General features: G+C 37.2%; 1 pseudogene; it reads left to right on the forward strand.

Moving 5' to 3' along the window:
* Positions 1-3,390: 3,390 nt before the first annotated feature.
* Positions 3,391-5,930, forward strand: LOC694342 (suppressor of cytokine signaling 5-like; annotated as a pseudogene).
* The last annotated feature ends 18,904 nt before the right edge of the window (positions 5,931-24,834 follow it).

Raw genomic sequence — 24,834 nt, forward strand, 5'->3', positions numbered from 1 at the left:
AAGGAGGGTCTTAGAATATAAATAATAAGGTCATGTCCTCAGAATAGGGAAAGACACCATTCTTCTTTCTGTTGGCTCTGATAACAGGACTAGTATACATTTTTACCACAAACAGAATCTGGTCGAATAATGGCTTCATGAATTAATATATTCCTATATCAATGCAAACATTTTTCACTTACCCAATGGCAAAGACATTTTTAAATTAGCAAATGATTCCAGGTTTATTTATTCAAAGAAAATACAACTAGTGAACATTTTAGTTTATCTTCATTGTGTTTTCCATTAGGGAATAGGCACCATTTAGCTATAGCATATCTGGTAGTTAATCCCTTCCCAAGGTATTTATTACTGTTCTGTGGAAAGACATAAATTATAAATCAAAAATTCATCTGAACATAATTCTATCATTATCTTGAAGTCAACATGAAAGAGATGCTAATCGAATTTGTTTAAATACTGACAAGTTAACTGCATTTTAAAATTGTTTATTTATGCCATATAGTATTCTAATCTGTGTAATATTAGACTTTTTTGTTTTTATTATTTTGCCTAATTTTTAAAACCTGAATTGCTTCTTTATAAGCATTTCATTTGCACAGGTTACCATTTTGGTAGTTCAACAATAATTAATGGTTAACATAATTAACCTAAATGCATATGATTATAGGATTTTCACCCTATAATTACGTTGCCTAATTAAGAAATTATGATGCAGAATAAAATGATTATGAAAGGTGATGACTTTAAATAAAATCTATCCTAAAGTATTCTTTGTTTACTTAGTAAGGCATATGATTAGCAAAATTACATAGTACTCTGCTCTTCCTAGTTAGGTATTTTTGAAGGAAAGCAAATAACATGCATTCAGCACTGATTTTTCCCTTCCAAAGTTGGGAAGAACCCACTCCCCCCTAGAAAATGGAAGGGAATCAATCTTATTCTCAACTGTTTCACAAGAAAGTACAAATGGGAAAGAACAAGACTACTTGCCAGAAAGTAACATTGAAGTTTTGGTAAACTTGTACTTACTTTTTCTCTTTTGATTCCAGGAGTCAATATGTGACTAAGGCTCCTAGAATTAAATTCTAAATCACATTTTTGAGTGTGAAGAACAGAGAATAATTTGCTATTAATAATTTACCTTCACTCCTGTATAAGGAGTCTCTCAGCTCCTGACTGCTTCCCTACCTCAGGCAACATCAGCACAGTGTGGTCACAAGTGAGGTCATGACCACACCCCCCTACCCAGCCTGCACTTCCACATGGAGGCCTATACAGAGGCCTATTTCTCTTGCAGAAAAGCTTACCGGGCTTACATTTATTTGACAGTAATGTTCAATGTCACCAGTTTGTTTGAGAATCCAGTAAGAAGGTATTTATAAAGTACTTTGGAGCTGTAAAAGGTTATAAAACCTAAGGGTTTTTGTTGTTTTCATTACAGTCCACAGCTGCCATATGATGAGATTAACTGCATTTTCAATCCACCCTCTCTTCCAAACTATGGACATTTTCACAAATGTTTGCTGTGTTGAAAAGTCCCTCCTCCCCCAAATACCCCACCTAGAGAATTTACATATTCCCTCCTTTGTGCTATCATAACACATTGTACATTTCTCATTATGCATTAGCCTGTTGTGGAGATGTGGGTCTTCTTCACTAGGTTGAGGGCAGAGGTCACATATTACATTTCTCTTCCCTGGTACCTATTAAAGTGCCTCTTATATAGTGAGTATCCAATTTATGTTTGTTTAGTATATAAATTAATTAATAAATAATAAATTATGATATTCTTGGATGGCAGAGCAACATTCTATATCCAACCTATTAGCAAATTTACAACCAGAGTTATCCAAAAGTCATAAAAATAATGAGAATGTAAGATTTAAACTCTACACCTAAACAAAATGTATTCCTGCTACACAAAAGAAACTTGTTGACCTTAGGAAAAACAATTTCTTGAAATTTCAAGTAAACTAAATTTCCATGACCATAGTACAAAATCTAGCCACAGCTTCTAAATAAAATTACAAATAAAAGACTTCATAGGAAATAGACACACACACACACACACACACACGCATGCACACCATGCACATCAGTTTTATTTTACCTTTTAATGAAATTAATAAAAGATGTTGTTACCATATTTATTCTTTCCAGCACCTCTAATCTTGAATAATCTACAGTGGCACAGAAAGTATTTTGGGACACACATGAATGTAATCATTACGATGTTAATGTATCACAGTTGTTACAGATCCAAAGCATCTGAGGTTTGTGGAAATTGTTAAGTAGGAGTCAGATGATTAACCGACAGGAGGCAAGCCCAGCTTGGGGAGCCATTGAAATCATCTATAGTCACTTTAAAAAAATTTTTTTTAAAACTCAGTCCTTGAGACCTAATTCTCATAATGCCAACATAATTTAGTTCAATTCACTGGGGGAGAATCCTTTTTCTAATCTCTTAAATTCTAGTATATTTCTTTCAAAATTTCTACAACATAAATAGCTCATCTTGCATTAACTGAAGGAAACCATCTTCAAAACAGAACTTCCTTTGGTAAGTGCATTTTCCAATTTTTCCAAAATTTGGATGCCATTTGCAGTTAATCAAAACCTTTGCATCTTGTTCCTTTATTAGCATGTTCAGAAAAATAAATGCTATAGGCAGACGTTATGACTTAGTGATGCTGTCTAAATGCTCAGTTCTCAAAGGCATTCTGCATTGCAACCACTGTTGCTCTCCAGCGGCAAAGCCCCAGAATGTTGACTTAGGGAAAACAGCCCATGAAACCTGTGAATAGCTATCTTTGACTTTTGGCAAAATCAGCGTTAAAAGACTAATAAATAAATAGAAACAATCTAAACATTCCCTTGTTTGAATAGTTACACATGTAAATGTTGTTAGTCTTTGGTGAAATTGCCAAATCAAACTTTGCTTTATTAACTAATTTAGGGTTTTTTATCCAAAACGACTCCCCTGGGGAGTATAAAAGATAATTTTCCATTCAGCAGATAATCTGTAATCTGGTACAAGTTGGGAGGAGAGGAGACGTGGTCTGATAAACTGTCCTTCCAGTTGGTTTGCAGAAATAACTGTTAACAGGGGAGGGAAAGGGGAAGCCAGGGAAGAGCTGGAGGCGGTCGGGGAACGGGGTGGGGACTGGTGGGAGCATTTGGCGGAGGTGGAGTCCCCAGGCTCCATCCAGAGGAAGTGAGGCTGGTGAGGCTGGTGAAGCTGCGTTCGCTGGGCAGTCGGAGGGGACGGGAAGCACCAGAGGGCTAGGGGACTCGCCCTGCTGGTAACTGCGCCATCTGGACCAGCCCTGCCTGGCCGCAGGTGCCCTGGATGAGGCTGCCTGCGCGCCCCGAATGACTTTATAATAGATGGATAAAGTGGGAAAAATGTGGAATAACTTCACATACAGGTGTCAGAATCTCTTCGGTCATGAGGGAGGAAGCCGTAGTGAAAATGTGGACATGAACTCCAACAGATGTTTGTCTGTCAAAGAGAAAAACATCAGCATAGAGACTCAACTCCTCAGCAACAAAGCAGTCCCTTAAGAGAAAATGTTGCCTTGCAACTGGGATTAAGCCCTTCAAAGAATTCTTCAAGGAGAAATCAAAATTGTGCCACTGAAATCCCTCAAACTGTTGAAATAAGCCTTGAAAAGGATAATGAGTCTGGCGTTACCCCAGGAAAAAGGCTTGCCCGAAGAGATTCCTACTCTGGACATGCTCCATGGGGTGGAAAGAAAAAACGTTCCTGTTCTACGAAGGCCCAGAGTTCATTGGAAACTAGTTCAACCATTATGGAAAACAGTATGGCGATTCCTCAAGGATCTAGAACTACAAGTACCATATGACCCAGCCATCCCATTACTGGGTATATACCCAAAGGATTATAAATCATGCTGCTATAAAGACACATGCACACGTATGTTCATTGAGGCACTGTTCACAATAGCAAAGACTTGGAATCAACCCAAATGTCCATCAGTGACAGACTGGATTAAGAAAATGTGGCACATATACACCATGGAATATTATGCAGCCATAAAAAAGGATGAGTTCGTGTCCTTTGTAGGGACATGGATGCAGCTGGAAACCATCATTCTCAGCAAACTATGGCAAGAACCGAAAACCAAACACCGCATGTTCTCACTCATAGGTGGGAATTGAACAATCAGATCACTCAGACTCTGGAAGGGGAACATCACACACTGGGGCCTATTATGGGGAGGGGTTAGGGGGGAGGGATGGCATTGGGAGTTATACCTGACCTAAATGACGAGTTGATGGGTGCTGACGAGTTGATGGGTGCAGCACAGCAACATGGCACAAGTATACATATGTAACAAACCTGCACGTTATGCACATGTACCCTAGAACTTAAAGTATAATAATTAAAAAATTAATTAAAAAAAAAAGTTTGGTGGAACTCGAAGTGGACTTCAAAGTAGAAAGAGGCGCTACGGCGTAAGTTCTGTACACAACATGGACGGTACTTCCAACAAAACTGTAGGAAGTCGCCCTCTGAGACAGAGGTTGCAGGATACTGTGGGCTTGTGTTTTCCCATGAGAGCTTACGGCAAGCACTCAAAGCCTTTCCTTTCCAATAAAAAGAAAAATTCAGGCCAGGCGTGGTGGCTCACGCCTGTAATCTCAGGCTTGATCACTTGCAGTGGGTGGATCACTTGAGGTTGGGAGTGCGAGACCAACTTGGCCAACATGGTGAAACCACGTTTCTATGGTGAAACCCCTGTCTCTACTAAAAATAGAAAAATTAGCAGGGCGTGGTGGCACATGCCTGTAATACCAGCTACTCGGGAGGCTGAGGCAGGAAAAACGCTTAAACCCACGAGGCGGAGGTTGCAGTGGGCCGAGATCGCGCCATTGCACTCCAGCCTGGCCAACAAGAGCGAAATTCTGTCTCAAAAAAGAAAAAAAAAAATCATCTTTCTGAATTAATGCTTGAGAAATGCCCCTTTCCTGTTGACTCAGATTTAGCCCCAAAATGGCATTTGATTAAACAGCATACAGTTCCTACATTCAACATTTTTTGATACATTTGATCCATCTTTGGTTTCTAGAAGATGAAGATAGGCTTAGAGAGAGAAGGCGGCTTAATACTGAAGAAGAAGTTGATCCCCTCGCAATGCACAAATACATACATTTGAAGCTACCGCACAGGTAAATAATCCATCATGTAAACTGGGACCAAAGTTAGCTCCTGGAATGACTGAAATAACTGGGGATAGTTCTGCAATTCCACAAGCTAATTGTAACTCGGAAGAGGATACAACCAACCTGTGTTTGCAGTCACGGAAGCAGAAGAACCGTTAGGTATCTGGAGACAGCCATGCTCGTGTTAGCAGACAAGGAACTTGGAAAGTCCGCACACAGATTGATTACATACACTGTCTTGTGCCTGATTTGCTTCAAATTACGGGGAATCCCTACTATTGGGGAGTAATGGACCGTTATGAAGCAGAAGGCCTTCTTGAAGTGAAACCTGAGGCCTGAAAGCACGTTTTTGCTCAAGGACTCTGCGCAAGAGGACTACCTTTTCTCTGAGCTTAGCGGTGGCAACGGATCCCCGCATACCCAAATTGAGCAGTGAAATCACAACTTTAGTTCTGATGCCCATGATTCGTGTGTACTTCACTCCTCCACTGTAACAGGACTTTTAGAACACTATAAAGATCCCAGTTCGTGCATGTTTTTTGAACCATTGCTTACTATATCTCAATGGGACTTTTAGCCTGAAGTATATCCGTGGCGCGGTAATCGGCAGGTGCACTAAGTATGATGGAATTGATGGGCTCCCTTTACCCTCAACGTTACAGGATTTTTTAAAAGAGTATCATTATAAAGAAAAAGTTAGAGTTCGCTGGTTAGAATGAGAACCACTCAAGGCAAAGTAAACTCTCCTTTCCCAAAGGGTGTACACTAGGTCCGCTTTCATGTGCATCAGACGGTACACCTATAGAAAGCACACATAGCAGTGCTAAGTTTTTTCATACAGTATGTTAGCATAGTGTTAGCATCTGTCAAATGCGACCTGCTGTTACTTATTCAGAAGAACATGGTGCCTATTGGAACAACATAAGATAGAGCTACAGGTGTTCAGTAAGACTGCAAGAACATTTCGCTGATTTATCTAACAGTTTGGTTTTTAACGGTTGTAGTATTTGAGCGAGACAACTCTGGGGCATTTGCTAGGAAGAATTCTATATCTTACTGAAGAACAAATCATTAATATTGGATGAGTATTTCAACAGTGTGACTAATGTTTGAAATTATTTTTTCTGAGAGTTTTTCTTTGAACTTCCAAAAGTAATGATGTTTGTAGTTACTATAAATCAAGCTTTGGAAGTCAAAAAAAAAAAAAAAAAAAAAAAAAAAAAAAAAGAATGTTTTCCTTTTAGAAAAAAAAAAATGCAATTTTCTGTCCACAAGGGCATAGTGCAGTTCACTTACGTGTTGACATAGTTTATATTCAGGCTCCTTTTCTCTTCTGCAAAAGGTACTGTTAGGTAATACAGATTTTCTAAGTCACTCATAAATTTCAGACTTACAATGTTAGTAGTAGAATTTTATTGAAAGGCCCTAGGTATTAATTTTTTAAATGAGTGCTTTAACTTAAAACAGGTATTTGAAATAACTGCTGCAATGTAGTCTTGCATGTGATTATTTTTCAAAGTTGATGTGCAGTCTAATTTTTGTCACATAACAGTTGGATCTTTTCCTATGCCCAGGATGATTTTGTGAACCATGAAGTACATGAGATTAGAAGATGCCCAAACAAGTCAGATAATAGTAACTACAGTAGTTGCTGATGTTGATATTATTGTTGAACTGTAATTAATAATTCAGATGGCAGCATTTATCTCTTTTTTTGTAAATGCTCATAGCTGAATTGCTTAAGTATAATATATAGAATTTTGGTGCAGTTAATTCTTAATGGAAAACCTGAAACCTAAATTGCAGATTTAAAAGGTACTGTACAATGATCATATCTGTAAATAACTTTACTTAGCACCTTTTTATCACTTAAAATAATGTGTACTATTACTTGAGTGAGCTCTTCTGGAAGTTATTAAATTCTAGTGTTTGCTTCTTAGTAACTGAACTGAATCTACAGTTCTGTTCTAGACATTTTGCACTAAAGTAGCTGAATTCATTCTTGTGTCTTTTGTTAATGTGCTCCGTACCACTGGTGAGTATTCCATAGTTTCGTTACCTACTGCTACAGAATGTTATTTTACATCCCTTTGGCTATTGCCAAGGCTACAAAAAAGAAAACCTTTATTTTATAGAACACTAATCCTTTAACTGCTTATGTATGTTTCTACTTGCAGCATCTTGTTACGGCTACTTTTTTGTTCTAATAAAGTATGTTTAGTGTGCTCCTTGTGTATCTGCTGTTTTATACATTTGCAACAGTTTCTCTTATAAATTGAATGATTTGGGTTTTTAAATAAGCATTAACTTACAACCTTTCTATAGTTAATGCAGAGTTACTGTACAGTCTAATATTGACTTATCAGAATAAGCTAACTCTAAACTTAATGCTCTACAGCTTACCAATCATAATCACATATACTGTGGAACCGTGTCTACGGTTACTGCAAATTACTGTACATTTTAGATTATAACAGAAAACTGACAGAGAAATAATAAACCTATTGATTTCTCTGCTTATCAGTGAAAGATTGAAATATCCAGTGACATATTATAGTAATGAGTATCTGTAATCTCCCACCACATCAGAGGTAGAGTAAATGAAGTCTTGTAAACTAGTAATATATCAGCACCATTAATTGGTTTGGGGACCATCTTAACAAAAACAAATACCCCAAATGCAGAACTTTAACCAAGGACTTGTCCATTGTAAAGCAATAATTTCTATTGTTTCTAATTAAAGTTCCTGAAAATCAAATACCAAAGTGTTTGAGAACTTGATCCAAACCTACTTCAAAGCATTATGTGCAATTAAGTTTTTGTGACATAATTATATTGTTGAGTCTGTTTTCTTGAGCTTATAATGTATCTGGAAAATAAACCTCTTAAGAAAAACAAGAAATTACTGTTAACTGCTAGTTTGAAATAAATATTATACTGACCTAAACATTCAAGATAAGATGGCTAACTTACATGGGCTTTGCTAAATCAGTTCTTAGAATTGTGCTAAGGGTTTTCAGAACCTCTCTCTCTCTCTCTTTCTCTCTCTCTCTCTCTCTATATATATATATAGAAATATATATATATATAGAAATATATATATATATATATTTCTAATGAAAAGGATTTCTATGAGGTGTTGACAAGATGTCCCAGGACACAGACATTTGACCTTATAGAAGCTGCAATTAAAATGTTCTTTCAAGATTACTATTGATTTGACATCATAACTAGATAGAGATACACATTTGATTTTAAAAAAATGAACTAAACAAACTATTGTATCCTTAAACACCTTGAAGAATAATTTGATCTCATTTTCTCATAAGAGAATAACATCTTAGGAAGAACAATCTATTCCCAACAAGTTGTTTGATGGAATGTTCCTGCCTTGTCTTCATATTTCTTCACAATAACCAGTATAGAGCCAAGTAGGCAGTAGCCATTATGAGTATATGGTGTCTTCAATCAAATCACTGTTGAGTGTGTCCTAGAAAAGAATGTATGATGTGTTATTGAGTCCCAAAAGGAATACAAGACTGAAGCCTTGTAGAACTTATTGTCTTATTGGGGGAACCAAGCTCACAAATATGAAATGGTAAGATGACAACAAATAAAAATGTAACACCATGAAAAATTCTATATAAATTGTTTTCTAACTTTAATAACCATAAAACTGAATTAGAAAACTATCAGATGTAATTAAGTATATAAACATAATAGAAAGAGAAGAAAAACATGGGTCCTGAAACCAACAGACAGCATCCAAAGACTGGAATTGGGTAAAGTTTGCTGGTGGGGATGGTTTGCTACAAAAGTTCAGAGAGGGAAAGATTAATAGAAACTGATGTGATTTTTTTATGGAGAGATGGCATTAAAGGACCATGAGGCTCTTAAAATCTAGAGGGGAAGAGATGAGTTTGGCTGACTGAAGGAAAGCAGAAGCAATGTGCAAGAGTATGAGTAAATGAAGGGCAACAGAAGAATTGCAAGATGACTAGGTTGGCTCACTTATGGTTTATGTTATAAAGATTAAAATAGCAAACAAGGCAAAATAAGTAAGTTGAGGTTAAGAAAAAAAAACTCTCAATGGTAGGTAGAGAAATCTGGGATTTAACTTTGAGGAAATAGAATTCACTTGAAGATTTTAATCATCTATGAAGAAAAGATAGAGTAGACTTAATTAAATTTAATCTAAACATGTAAAAGAAATTAGGTTTATTTTTTGTGGCTAAAGGATACATCTAGGACCAGTGAGTATAAACCATAGAAGGAGGAATTTTGCTCACAGAGAAAAATATAAAACTATTTGATTAAACTGAACACGGCATAGAGTGACTTAGAAAGTGCAAATTCAGCACTACTGATCTGAAAGATCTTGTTCTTATTGGTTCTGTTGTGGAAAAAAGTCATACATCAAACAGATGTTCTCAAAGATATTCTGATTCCAGACCTTTAAGGAACAGGAGGTAGGAGATAATGGCTGGATATAGTTGCCAGACGCGGCGACTCACACCTGTAATCCTGGCACTTTGGGAGTCCGAGATTACTTGAGCCCAGGAGTTTGAGACCAGCCTGGGAAACATGGTAAAACCCCATCTCTACAAAATATTTTTAAAAATTAACCGGGCATGGTGGTGTGCACCTGTAATCCCAGCTACTCAGGAAGGTGAGGTGGGAGGATTGCTTGAGTCCAGGCTGTCAAGGCTTCAGGGAACCAAGATCACGCCATTGCACTCCAGACTTGGGGACAGAGTGAGACCCTGTCTCAAATAAATAAATAAATAAGAATCTGGGTGTAGGGAGATCTACCAGCAAGCCATTGCTATAGTTCTGGGCTAAGTGATACAGCCCATACCACTATCATCACACAACTATTGATCCTACCAGTTCATGGTGCTAAGTGATTTACATACATTGTATATTTTAATCCTTTCAAGAGCCTGTAGAGTACACATTACTCCTTTCTTTGTTTTACAGATAAGGTATGGAGCAATGGAATAGGAAAGGTAAGGGAGGCATTTTAAAGAACAGTATGAGTGGAATGATGAAGATGTTACAGATAATAAAGCAATGAGATGAAGTTAAGGTTATTCAAAATGACTTAACATGCTCCCTATGCTGCATTACAGCACAGTCCTATACAATCCAGGGCAATTTAGGATGTATTGTGTTCAGTGAGTACTGAATCTCAAACATTATCATTTTACTCTTATTAATTTATTTTTTTTCAGGCTGCTTTACAGTAGATTAACACCATCATCATCAAAAATATTCATGATATAGCTGTTGGTTATAAGCACTGGGTGAAATCTTCAGCAATAAGAGATAAACAGATTCTTGTGACATGAGGCTGAAAGCAAAGTAATCATTTAATGCAAAGATTTAATAATTGAAAAGAGAAAGCATCCATCAACCCATTCTTTTACTGTCCACTGGTTAGGGATTGATTTACTTAATTATTTTTAATGAATGAGTACACAAGAACTATGTTATTTTATTTTATTTTTTGAGATGGAGTCTCTCTCTGTTGCCCAGGCTGGAGTGCAGCAGCGTGACCTCTGCTCACTGCAACCTCTGCCTCCCGGAAGAACCATGTCATTTGATCTTGCTGTTGACCATGATTTTTGGAAGCAGGATGTAGGGGCATCATTTACAAGTATACTCCAGTTTCAGCCATCTTCAGACCTCTATAGCTGCCTACATCTAGAATTTCCTCTGACTTCTGTATCCTGTGGAGAGAGCTAGCTCAATCCACAACCCATGCCACCTCCCCTCACCTGTGAAGCTTCTCCTCACTCCCCTCAGCAGCAGTGGCTCTATCGGAGCCCTTGTCACGTCGTGTCTTTCATATACCCTGAGGTTCTCATAAGCAAGAGAGCGTTTGTTTGTTGTTTGACTTTTTGCTGTTTTCTTCCCCTCATTACTTCCCTCTCCCCAACCCTCAGAGCTAAGGACATAGCTGTCACTCATGATTTGTCAAAATAAAAAGCACAGAAGTGACAGAGATACACGCATAACCAGGTTAAATCATTCCAGTAAATAAGAAGAGGAAAGGATGGATTAACATGCTTCTCCTCAGGCCTACCTGAAGCTTTTTCCGGTAGCTGGTATAATATGTCATATCGAATTATCATAAGTTGTTTGCCTGTATGTCATGTTCAGCAGATGGTATATGACAGATAGTTTATATTCAACATATGTTCCTTGTGTTAATTCAAATTATTAACTGTCTTCCAAACATCTAATATAACTTAATGATATAAATTATTATTCCAGTCCTGGAGTAGAAATGACCAAACAGATGTGGGTCAGTGAAGCTAAAAAAATGGTATTTAAAGCTAGTGTAAGTCAAATCCCTTAAAATAAGTGGCAGCACATTACAAGTCAGTGCATACAAACATAGCCAAACTACAGGTAGTTTGCTTGGCTCAAAATGCTTCTACAATACTTTCAGGTGTGGTGTACAAGCTGCCTTCCTGAAACCCCACCCCTGCCCATTCATTTACACGAGGCTTTTTAACACACTTATATTAATTTCTTGGCCTCTTGAGGCATTTGAATTCGTGGTCTCTCTACTATAATTTGTCTTGACACTGTGAACACAATCTATATTTTCCCTCAAGCATTTTATCAAATTTCTTTCTTTAAATTTTGGTTAATCTACTAAACTTTTAAAAATATAAGTTACATTCCTAAGTCAAAGTGATGTCCACATAGATTCAAAGATACGAGAACCTGAATAATAAACATAGTGCATTTGCTTCTGTGTGTATATTAAAGCATGACTATTTGGTTACGTTTATATTAAAAACTTTGTTTTGATTATATTGAACATCATAGATGTGATTTTTTTCTTATTTAAATTGCTCTCTAATATTTTTATTGTTATTTTGTTGGTTTTAACCTTAACTGAGATATAATTTATACATGAAAAATGTACACAACATATACATTTTGATGAGGGTGGACATATGCATGCATCCATGATACCATCACCACAATTATAGTAAGAAACATATCCATCACCTTCAGAAATGTCCTTGTGTTCTTTTGAGGTGTTTGTTTTTTGGTGCAAACACGTAACATGAAATCTATCCTCTTAATATATTTTAAAGTGTATGATACTGTACTGTTAATTATAACAATGCTGTTATATAGCAGATCTCTAGAACTTACTCATCTTGTACAACAGAAACTTTATACCCATTGAAAAACAATTGCCCATTTCCCTCTCCAACATCCTATTATCTGGGAATCACCGTTCTAGTCTTTGCTTCTGTGAGTTTGACTGTTAGAGACCTCAGGTAAGTGAAACCATACAGTATTTTTCTTTCTGTGACTGATTTTTCACTTAGTATGATGTCTTCTAGGCTTGTCTATATTGTTGGAAAGAGCAAGATTTTCTCTTTTTTAAGGCAAAATGGTATTTCTTTTTATGTATAAACCACATATTCTTAATTCATCTGTCAAGGAACATTTGGGTTGTTTGCATATTTTGATTACTGTGAATAATGCCGCAATGAACAGGGGCTGCAAATATCTCTTAGAAGACATATCATACTTAGACACCACCAGGTCTCTAAAAAAGTGCTTAATGTCACTAATCATCAGAGAAATGAAGATCAAAACCACAATGAGATATTATTTTACCCCATTAGGATGACTATTATCAAAAACAAAGATAACAACTATTAGCGAGGATATGGAAAGATTAGAGCACTTACCATTTGGTAAGAATATAAATTGGTACAGCCACTATGAAAAAAAAAATGGTAGAATTTGATTAGTATTCAATTGACTCACAATTAAAACAAATAACAAATATTCACAACTCTTACCACATAACTGCATTTATAATTCACAAGTTCTTATTTCAACTTTTGTCCCTAAAATACCAAGAAAGTATTTTTTTTTTTTTTGCTCCAGTTATAAACGTGCATTGTACCACTTTGGGGGAAATGTTTACTCTTCTATAACTTTTGGGGGAGAATAAATTCATCTTTAAATATCAACTTTGATTCTGTAGCAGTATTCCAAAGATTAAATGGATTAAAATCTGAAGAAATATAAGAAAGCCAAAAAAAAAAAAAAAAGGCATATGCACTATGCACTGACTTGTTCATCTCTTTCAGATAATTTATAGTTATTTTAAAAGGAAATGTTCCTGGTATAAAGTGAGGCTTGCCTAAAGGTTATTGATGGTAATAATAATACCTAGTGTTTTTTAATTTCTTACTAAAAATAGTTCTTGGCAGATAACTAGTGCTCAATAAATGTCAGCTACTATTGTTGCATATCAGATATTACTTAAAGAAATTTACCTGTATTCAACTATTCCCCAGGAAAGTTCTAAACGGTAGGTCTATTATTCTTCTTGTTTTATAGACGAGGACACTAATGCTCAACCTCACAAACCAGAATCTGAACCTAGGCCAGGACTCTGAACTACTCATGGACCAGATTCAAATTGAAGATTTGCAAAAACACATAGCATTATTTTTGGTCACTGTTGTAGTTAAGTTTATCAATACATCATGTACTTAAGGGTCATTGCTTGAGACATAAAAAAAGAAAACGCTCACTCATTTTATCTAATAATTTTACGTGTCCTCTGGTAACAAATGTTCCAATTAGATTTAATTACATTAGCACACTAAAGAAAGAATATTTGCTAAACTTGAATAATTGTATACAATATGCCTCCTCAGTGTGGAATTTCATTTTATTAGAATTAAAATCAAGGAGATTGACCAGGCACAGTGGCTTGTGCCTCTAATTCCAGCACTTTGGGAGGCCAAGGCGAGCCAATTACTTGTGCTCATGAGTTCGAGACCAGCCTGAGCAACATGACAAGACCCTATCTCTACAAAAAATTAAAAAATAAAAAAAATTAGCCAGGCATGGTGGCAGGCACCTGTAGTCCCAGCTACTTGGAAGTCTGAGGTGGGAGGATCACTTGAGCCCAGGAGGTTGAGGTTGTAGTGAGTCATGATCATGCCACTGCACTCCAGCCTGGGTGAAAAAGTGAGACCCTGTGTCAAAATAATAATAATAATAATAAAATGAGGAGATTAAATGGTCATAATTACTTCAAAAGTAAGTATTTTTTCTTATAAGACACATAAAAACAGTTGTAGTTTTGCCATCTCCTAATTATTTTTACTATCAAAACAAAGTATATATGTGATAAATTTATTGTTAAATGTGTGGCCAGCTCTAAAATCAGTACTTTTAGCCTTGATCTCTTTCCTGGAATTTAAGAACATGGTTTCCAATTTTCTAACGATTGGTATAATCCATTGATAAATAAAACAAGAAAATCCCTCATTTTCCTTTTGACTTCCTATTAGTATTAATTATACACCATCATTTTTTTAAAATCCAGGATTAAAACTTTGGTCACAGTCTTTTTGGTCTCAGAGCATTTGTTCAAGTTGTGATGTGTCTGTAGAATGTCCTTCCATCTTAATGCACCTATCAAAATTCCACCATCTTTCAAGTCTCAATCCCTTCTGTCACATGGGGCCTCTTTTTCCTTAGCATCTCCATCATAGTTACTTATCCTTCTCTTACAGCAGCATAGATCAGAAGTTATGAGAATGAACTGCAGAAGGTCAATACCACTTGGGTTTATATTCTGGCTCTACCACCTACTAATCCATGTGACATTGAGCAAGTTAATGTGTCTTTGAGTCTAATTTCTCATACATAAAAAGGAAAACCTATAGTATGTATTTCATAGGAAAATTTGGATAGTTAAATCAATGAAGGTAATCTTTATAAAGTGTTTAGTATATACTAAGTGCTCCATAAAAGGTTTTATTATTCTTATTAGATTAACATTGTCATCACCATCTTTGAAAATGTGGGGTGGCTTATCATATGCCATTCAAAGGTCCTAGCCCACCTAAGAACCTTTTCTTTTCATTTTCAGCAATCAGTTTCATGACAGAATTGCCTTTGATGTTGGGTAAGTAGATGTGACTGATCAGCTATAACAGACTAAGTAACCCTAATGGTAGATATGAAAGTCAAATTATCTTTAGGTATTCCCTGAGTAATATTAGTTTCCAGGAACAGTAATACAAAATAATTTTTTTTTCAGACATGGCTATCTAATTCCTTTGTCATCCTTGTATTACCTAGCACAGTCTTTGGTATGTAGTTGGTCTCAACATGTTGAGTTTGTTGTATACTTAATGCAACATGAGTAAGGGCAGCAAAGTATGTCAGAAACATCACATAGTGTCATTCCAAAGGCCATAACATGGAATACATTTTGGATCATGACCTATGTCTATATTACTTTTCTACTTGTCCCTGGGTCTTTTAATGCAAGAAACTACTAAACTCCCCTAATTATTCACATTCATTTTTATTCTTTTGTTCCTTCATTTAACTAGTATATATTGAGCATAGACTGTGTATTACAGGTTGTTTCCTTAGGATCCTAAAAATATAGATGAAGTCATTGTCTGGAGCCTTTCCACCCAAAGTTTATCTGCAGCATGAGTAACACCTGGGAGTTTGTTAAAAATGCAGACTTTTAGGCCCTAACCAAGGCCCTAAACCAGGCCTCTCGAATCAGAGCTTGTATTTTTACAAGATCATCAGGTGTTTCATGTACACATTCAATGAAACACTGGACTGCACATAAGAATCACTTGTGTTTATAAAGATACGGACACCTACAATCAAGGCGGAGGGCTAAGTATATTGAGAGTTTAGCCAATTAAACAATTGTTTGATAATTCAAGAAGGTTTTTTAAATATGTAGATGAACTTTTGTGGAAGTATCTTTTGACTTTGCTACATAATAAATTTTAATAATTTGAAAACTATTCCATATCATAGCCTGTTGAGATAAACAAAGGTACTTAGATTATATGCATTTGGTTGCTTTGGGCCCATTGTTGATATAATCTGGAGAGGTTATATCAACAAATGCTGTTTTGTTTTAAAATACATTTCCATGAATTTTAATGGCGATAAATTCTAGATGAAAGAAAAAAAAGATATTTTTTGCCAGAACCAAAGATATTAAATCTCCCTCCATCTCAAATGATTAAATCGGTGTTGTACTTCCTTTAGGAGACAGTCATTTCTGTCACTTGGAAGAATGTAGCAGGAAGCAGAAAGGACTGTTTTTGTTTTTGAGACAGGGTCTTGCTCTGTTACCCAGGCTGGAGTGCAGTGGCACTATTTCAGCTCACTGCAACCTCTGCCTTCCAGGCTCAAGCGATCATCCCACCTCAGCCTCCCAAGTAGCTGGGACCACAGGTGCATGCCACTACACCCCTAATCTTTGTATTTTTTTGTAGAGATGCGATTTTACCATGTTGCCCAGGCTGGTCTTGAACTCCTGAACTCAAGTGATCTGCCTGCGTTGGCCTCCCAAAGTGCTGGGTTTACAGGCATGAGCCACCACACTCAGCTCAGTAGAGAGTTTTATACAAAGGGGCAGCCAAGAGCCCCAGCTCACCAGGTGAGCCATGCTGGGACCAAAAGCACGTAACCTGGAATCTACAGGTTCAAAATGAAAGCCAAAGAGTTAAGAGGGAAGTTGAATCATGGCTAGGCCTGCATTCAGTAAGAAACCAAGAGGCACCCACCTAAAAGGAACCTCTAGGTAGAAACAAACCTTAGTCAGGGTGTCCAAAGATAGAAATGGAGCAGGTTGAAACAGTGCCAAGTGTCAAAGACACCAGAGGCAATTTGACTTTCGTGTGCTAACCAAAAAGTCCGTCTGAAGAAGAAACCTGAGACATCCCATGTGGTCCTATGGAACTGGCATTTGCTTCTAATACAGCTAAGGAATTGCTGAGGCACATTATATTAATGGCAAATGTATTATAATGTGTTCTAATCAAACCTTGTTCTAATTGTTGTAATCAGTATAGTTGAAGGAAAATGTTCTCTCCTATGCCTTCTCAAGGTTTAATGATGCTCCATGACCTGCACTGGAACAAGCTTTCCAAGGCACTTCGGTGCCCAGAGATGACCATATTTTTGTGTATTTAAAATTTATGATAGGAAAGTTTCCTCAGTGTGTTTCTTATGTGGCATTTCCTGGATTAAGGGTCATGAAATAAAATCACCAATAAATTAGGGAAAACATAAAACACCATTGGATACTGTGAAAATGGCCTGGGTCCAAGAACAGCATGCTAAAAAGAAAGCACTTTGCACTCCTTAAACCCTCCTAAGTTTTCAACACTTTTTTTTTTTCTGTACTTCTTTAAGGTGAACCTTTAGATATACATCATGGCAAAGCTTTCTGTCCCCTTGGGTCACTTGATTTCCTTATTTATGTACTGATTTAAGAGCTGGCCGAAATGGGCTGACTACATGCCAGGTAGAGCACCTTTTCAACAAACTTAACAGGGACCAACACTACTACATTATACCCATGTTACATTCAGATCGAAGCCTGTTGCCCATGTGAACAGATGAGGTGTAAATGGCTTACAAAATTTTTTTTACAGACTTCATTTTCATGAAAGAACAAGTGTGGAATTGTGTATCAGCATTCCGTGTTAAGAAGACAAACATTGCTATTCCTAGATTTACACCTTCAGCTGAAACAGTTTAGCCAGTCTATTCATTGTGCCCCAGACATGCTTTTCTACTGCTTTGCCTTTTTTATGGCTTTCTCTCCATATCCAAATTGTAACTATTTGTCAAGGTCAAGTGCAAGTCCCTCTTCCTCTGGGAAGCCTTCCCAGACCACTCCCTCAATTGGAATCAATCTCTTTCTCTTTCAACATAGATAGCCTCATATACTTCATAAAGACATCAAGAGAAGTTTACCTACTATATTTACATCCATCATATTTTGTGTGGTAAATGGGATTTATAACCAGTCCCACCTAGCCCTGATAAAATGCCTGCTCTGTGAGATAAGTTACATAGCTCTACCTGTCAGAATTTAATAGAGAACATGCCCATTCCCTCTTCCTTTACACCATCCTGCCACTACTCATGGTCACGCTTAGCACTAAATAGGTATTTAAATAATACTACAAAAATAATGAAATCAGTCAACAAATGAATTGTAAATAATATATAAGTGTACTGTACCAAAAGAAAAACTTCTAAATAAAGACATGGATAAATGTGGTTAGTAGAAGTGCATGTTCAGAAGGAATCTTTCATTATGAGATTATCTCCACAATAGCGCTCTTGGTTCTCTCCCTGAATAATCTACAGGACCAGAGATGCTCAAAACCAGTGCAAGTGAGGATCATGGAGGCTGGGGGTGGGGAGGGCAGAGGTGGTTAAAAGTGCCTTGGGGTCCCAGATCACAGGCTTATTATATTAGAATATCCAGGAATATAAGGGGAAATTGGGAGGGTAGGAGTGAGTATTTTATCATGGACTTAAATTATATCACCAGGATCCACATATAGGTTCTGTTTCCTCTTGGGTGATTGCAAGTAGCTCCTGGCTCTCTCTCTGTGGCTGTGGCTGCAACAAGCCTCTCATCCTTATAGTATTAATCCTAGCACAAAGAATCTACCTTTGACATCCAGAGAATATCTGAGATTCACTCCGATCAGCCTTGATGTGGTTACCAAATCCTTTCTCCAAAAACCAGTCTTCAGACCTCTGATGAACCTAAGCCAATTATAAAAATTAATGGGGGCATTCATTTCACTTAAATCCATTCAGCTGGGAAATTCAGATCCATGTTGTGAAAGGACAAGGAGAAATGGATGCTGGGGAGACAATTAGGAGACATCCACTTGACATGATTTTTATTTTCCTACCAGAAGGTAGGGCAGCAATGTCTTACAATCATCCATCTAAATGGTAACTTAGGGTTCTTTATTTATAAAATGATGATACAAAAATCAGCCCCAGCCTCTTTACAATCATAATAACTTAAAATTAAGTAGGCTATTTTATTGACTTTGGAAAAAAATGCAAAGCTATTTACATGCATTATCACATAAATGAAAAAATTATGTGCTTCTTTTAGTAATGAGGAAATTGCGGTCTAAAAAGGTTAAATATTTGCCTAAGTTTACACCTGTGTATCGGGAAAACCTGCTCCCGATGGTTGCTTGGATTCTTTTCTATTTCCTAGGTGTCTGGGCTGGTTTGAGAAATAAAGGGAAAGAGCATGAGAGAGAAATTTAAAGCTGGGTGTCCAGGGGAGACATCACATGTCGGCAGGATCCGTGATGTTCCCCGAGCCCTAAAACCAGCAAGTTTTTATTAGTGATTTTCAAAAGGGGAGGGAGTGTATGAATAGGGTGTGGGTCACAGAAATCACATACTTCACAAGGTAATAAAATATCACAAAGCAAGTGGAGGCAGGGCGAGATCACAGGACCACCAGATGGGGCGAAATTAAAATTGCTAATGAAGTTTTGGGCATGCATTGTCATTGATAACATCATATCCGGAAACAGGGTTTGAGAGCAGACAAGCTAGCTGTCTGACCAAAGAATTTTCCTCATCCTAATAAGCCTGGGAGCGCTACAGGAGACCGGGGCTTATTTAATCCCTTCGACTTCAACAATAAAAGACAGCATGCCTTGAGGGGGCCATCTATAAACCTACCCTCAGGGTGCATTCTCTTTCTCAGGGATGTTCCTTGCTGAGAAAAAGGATTCAGTGATATTTCTCCTATTTGCTTTTGAAAAAGGAGAAATATGGCTCTGTTCCATCCGGCTCACCGGCAGCCAGAAGTCTTATCTCTGGTGTTCCCTGACATTGCTGTTATCCTGTTCTTTTTTCAAGATGCCCAGATTTCATATTGTTCAAACACACATGCTCTACAAACAATTTGTGCAGCTGACACAATCATCACAGGGTCCTGAGGCAACATTCATCCTCCTCAGCTTAAGAAGAAGATGACGGGATTAAGAGATTAAAGTAAAGACAGGTATAGGAAATCACAAGGGTATTGATTGGGGAAGTGATAAGTGTCCATGAAATCTTCACAATTTATGTTCAGAGATTGCAGTAAATACAAGCATAAGAAATTATAAAAGTATTAATTTGGGGAACTAATAAATGTCCATGAAATCTTCACAATTTATGTTCTTCTGCTGTGGCTTCAGCCGGTCCCTCCATTTGGGGTCCCTGACTTCCCACAACACTGTGTTTGTGCCAGGATTAGAATCCCAGTCTTCTAAGTCCTACTCCAGTGAACTCCTACTTCCCACCTAATTTTTTTTTACTGTTCACATTAGAAAAATAAAAAATAAAACCTTTCAACCATACAATGGTATTTTTATATAAAACTGGTTTCTATAATGGCTAAGGCAAAGTAGAATATTATCTAGCATCTACCTTTCTAAGAACTTTGTGTAGCTTGAATTAATCCTTCTGCTTATATCTGAAGGGAACAGCCAGTTTAGAAAGTAAAATTTAAAAGACGGTAACTGGTCTGAATCCACACTCTATGTTTTAATCTCCATGTCTCTGTTGACATGTTAAAGCTATGACAGAGAATCATATGGTGCCTTTTAGATGTCAGACAGAACCAAAGAATCATGATTCACAGCTGGCTAAGGGAAAGCTAGTAGAGGCAACAAGCTAATCATTCAGTAAAATTTGTCTTCTCTTTCCCACCTGACCCTTTCCTCTAATCTCTGACCCAGCATCCAGACTTCTACTGCTCTCTGAGGAAAGCTGGTACTGACCCTGCTCCTTATTCTTTATTCTTCCCTCCCCTGATGCCACACATTTTTTCCTCTCCTCCAGGGCCTTGGAAACAACCTAACTCCTGGTTTCACTTTCCTATTACCAACCTGGCATGGCTGCCCCCAGATTTGATATCTGACTAGCCGTCTTGTGCCAGTGCCTGGCAAAAGCTATTATTGACTGAGTTTTAATTTGGAAAATGCAAATATGCCTCATGTTTGTTTGTTTGAGACAACAGGTAACCTGTGCAGAACTCCTGAGACAAATAACAAAATCTAATTTGCATGCCAGGGCACTTGCAAATATCTAGAGATACCTTTTTGATGCTCTCTTCATACCTTGTAAACCTCTAGTGGCAATACTTGCTCAGAAACAGTAATGCATACACTCAAAGGCCTCACACTGTAAAAGCTCCTGTGCTCATTACAGCAGAGCTTTGTTATTTCATCTATGATCCAGGATATTATGAAGCAGCTGGATGGGAGCTGTGCTTTTCATACAATAATAATAAGAAAACACTAAAAAATAAAAGTGAAAATAAAAATAAACATGTACAGCTACTACATTTGCAGAGAGCTAAACTAGTGTCAGTGCTCAGATCAGCAATCATTCCCCTGCTGTGGCTTGTACCATCATCAGAAGCATCTTGATGCTACAATCCCAACACTGTCAGAGGACGGTGGAGGCCTTACTGCATGGGTTTTAGTTGTTTCCTTCAACCAAGTCCTACGTGTTTCCAAATGTGAGACTGGAGTCACTCTCTTTTCAGTGTCCAGTCAATCACTAGACAGCAAAGTTACAGTCAGTGAATGAGAGAAAGTCAAAGTTAGAATGAGACAAAAAGTTAGGGAGAGAGAGAAGAAGGAAAGAGAGAAGGGAGGTCAAGAGGAGGGGTATAGAGAATTCATTGATTTCTCGTGTTTTACAAAATAGTCTGTCTTAAGCCTCCTTCAAACCACAATCTAGAAGATGGCAGCTCATCCAACTGAAATCACAAAATGACTGTGAGGAAGAGGTAATTTGAAGGACTAGTTGAGGAAATTGTTCCTTCCATGTTGTACAATGTCTATTACTGCTTGTTCCACTATAGAATCTATTAAGAGAAATTTGCCATCTGGAGGATTTAGCTATATTTTTGGAAGGTCAGGAGTCTTACTGCTGGAATAGATCCGTTTTAAATTTTATGAAATCTGATTACTGTCGTTAACAGTTTTATTCCCTCTTTGAAAGATGCTAAACATAAGTCAAGGGTAAGAGGTTCTGCTCTGTGGGGATTGATTTTCATTCCTTTCTGAGAGGACTAGTTTGGTTATAGAATTGAACAAGGAAGACTGTTTAGGCCTCCTGTGACATCAAATGCTTGGTACCCAGCGAGCAGAGAAGCCCTATCCTGGGACATAAATATGCAAAGTGAGGTACCCTGACCAATGGGCTCTGACCCCTTCTCTTCACACTAGCTACTTGTTCTCAAACCTTGTTGCATTTTCAAATTATATGGGAGTTCATTTAAAAATGCATATGCCAGGATACCTCCCAGGAGTGAGCCTGATGGAATAAGCCTGGGAAGGTCTTAGCATCTGTATTTTAACAAGCTAACCTATAATTCTCATACACACTAAAGTTAGAGCCACTGCTCTAGGCTCACACTTCTCCCAATTCCCTTAAGTGGTATGCTATGCAATGTCCCTTCATCAAATTGGTTTTCTCTGTAAATCAGTGTCTACTTGAATAATCACAAGAAACTAATTGAAGATGAACAAGCCTTCAAATAAAGCTGTTTATGAGATATGAACTATGTTACAGGTAAACTCAACCTTTAATCATTGCAGTAGCTAATGACTGCAAGAACACAAAGGGGGGACAAAGTACTAAATAGAATTCTGAAAACCCAACACAAATACTGAATTACAATGGCCACATCTCTCGAACCCTTAGTCCAAAACAGAAATGTCATTTATTGAGGCTGGTTTTGTATTTTCCCATTGACCATAGAAATATCAGGTAAGCCTATTGCAACATTTGCCCTAGCAGTTGAGAAAAGTCTGTTTTCTTCATTTTTGTCATTCTGAGGGGTATTTATATGTGACCAAAATTGTTGTTACTGAATAGCTTTAGAGGAGTTGCTGGTTTTAAAATGCTGTTGTCAAAATTTTCCACAAAGAAATCTATTTTAGTTGATTTTTATGGTAAGATTATGCTTTTTCATCTTTAACCTGTGACTTTATAAGTATCTTTCTAGGGCAAAGTACATGTTTTTTTGTAATCAGGGGAGTGAACTTTTGTTTCTATAGCTTTGCGTTTTAAGTATTAAAATGCCCTGCATTGAGTGATATAAAGTGTTAGTTTCAGTTTAACCAATAGTTAGCCCTGTGCTGATGAAATACATTTGTCTGGGTTCTTTGGTATGTAAACTAGGATATAAGTTTCTGGAATACCTACAGTGCAATAGAATAGTTCCTCGGTGACATGCGACCTTTTGAGTGGGAGGAAGTTTCCAGGGAATTAAAAATATATTATATCAACTGCTTTTGAATATCTTATGATCTGCTTTAACATTGCTAGGTTAACTTGATAAAACTAAACTTATTTTAGAGTTGGCCTCTGAGTAGAAAATGGCTTTATTGGCTCTTGGCAAACCAAATCATCACATAATAATCTCTGCCAAAATATATGTCCTTATTTGTAATCAAATGGCTTATCAACTGATAAATATCTTCCAGGTGACATGTATGTTGCTTATTTTTCTGGGCAAAATAACGTGTCTGTTCATATTGTATTATTTACTATGGCTCATGTATGCTGTCATTGTAAGACAGTTAAAATCAAATATTATTGGAAATTCCTGAAATGGTAAAGATTATTTTATTTAATGCTGAGTTCCCCTCCACTTTCTTCAAACCTTTTTCTTTCTATGACAGAGTAATGGGAATTGACCCTCTTTCTTTGAAGACCAATATAAATTTCTGATTTTCTTTAATTATATTTTTAATTAGATTTTTCTCACTCCCTCCTGGAAGCCTCAGTCTGTGGATGCTTCTTTTCACTTCTGTTATTGCCTTGGTGTCACTACCATTGTCCTTTATATTCCAAGATCATAAATAATTGCCTCTTGTTGGATTATTTTAAAAAGGAAACTTGTTGTTACTTCCCAAATTATTTTTCCTGGAATAAACACTAATGTTCTGTAATGCTTTTCACATCAAATTCAGTAGTGACTATTCGAAGGCGAGAGTTATTTATTGCTGCATATCAAATTATTCTAAAACTGAGCAGTTTAAAACAAGACACACTTATTAGACATTCACTTTTTGTGGGGCAGCAATCTGAGAGCAGCTTATCTGAGTGGTTCTGCTTCAGAGTCTCATGATGTCACAGTCAAGATGTCAACTGGAGCTGCATTATCTGACGGCTTGATGGGAACTGGAGGACTCACTACTTGCATAGTTCACTCAGGTGGCTGGCAGGTTAATACTGGCTATGGGCAGGAGGCCTCAGTTCCTTAGTACATGAACTTTCCTATACAGCTACTTGAGCAGCCTCATCTTGCAGTGTCTGGCTTCACTTAGAGCAAGTGTTGTAAGACAGAGTAAGGTAGAAGCCAATGTCTTTTATAACCCAGCTTGGAAGTCACACGTGATGTATCTTTATTTCTGCAGTATCTTATTTGTTATACAAGTCAACCCTTCTTTTTTTTATATATCATACTTTAAGTTCTAGGGTACATGTGCACAATGTGCAGGTTTGTTATATATGTATACATGTGCCATGTTAGTGTGATGAACCCATTAACTCGTCATATACATTAGGTATATCTCCTAGTGCTATCCCTCCCCCCACCCCCTCCCCACAATAGGACAATGTCTGTGATGTTCCTCTTCCTGTGTCCAAGTGATCTCATTGTTCAATTCCCACCTATGAGTGAGAACATGCGGTGTTTGGTTTTCTGTTCTTGCCATAGTTTGCTGAGAATGATGGTTTCCAGCT

Source organism: Macaca mulatta, chromosome 4 (genome assembly GCF_049350105.2).
Source record: "Macaca mulatta isolate MMU2019108-1 chromosome 4, T2T-MMU8v2.0, whole genome shotgun sequence".
NCBI classification, from domain to species: domain Eukaryota; kingdom Metazoa; phylum Chordata; class Mammalia; order Primates; family Cercopithecidae; genus Macaca; species Macaca mulatta.